At 76.6% G+C, this 256-nt stretch overlaps 1 protein-coding gene across 1 annotated transcript in view; it reads left to right on the top strand.

Annotated features, from left to right (window-relative positions):
- The first annotated feature begins 54 nt into the window (after positions 1 to 54).
- ASB6 (ankyrin repeat and SOCS box containing 6) overlaps positions 55 to 256 on the top strand; it is a 5,527-nt gene continuing 5,325 nt past the window's right edge. The window contains exon 1 of the mRNA XM_010570924.1: positions 55 to 78. The gene's annotated coding sequence lies outside the window, so the exon portion shown is untranslated. The remainder of the gene's footprint in view (positions 79 to 256) is intronic.

Genomic DNA, 256 nt, shown 5'->3' on the forward strand with positions numbered 1-256 from the left:
CCCCGCCCCTCCCAACGAAGCCCCCGCCCCTCCCCGCACAACCGGCGGCTTCCGCTTCCGGCGGCGGCGCCGGGGAAGGTGAGGGGCGGCGAGTCGTGGCGGTCTCAGCCCCGGGGCGGCTCCTGTGAGGGGAGGGTGGTTGCTGGGGTCTCCGGTTCCCCTTCCCGTGGAGTTTGGGGGCCCTGCGGGCACTCCCGGAGCTCCGGGGATTCGCTCCGTGGGGTGCGGCGGGGTTAGGGGCCGCTGGGGCCATCCC

The sequence above is a fragment of the Haliaeetus leucocephalus genome, unplaced genomic scaffold (assembly GCF_000737465.1).
Source record: "Haliaeetus leucocephalus isolate CR32 unplaced genomic scaffold, Haliaeetus_leucocephalus-4.0 Scaffold306, whole genome shotgun sequence".
Classification (NCBI taxonomy): Eukaryota; Metazoa; Chordata; class Aves; order Accipitriformes; family Accipitridae; genus Haliaeetus; species Haliaeetus leucocephalus.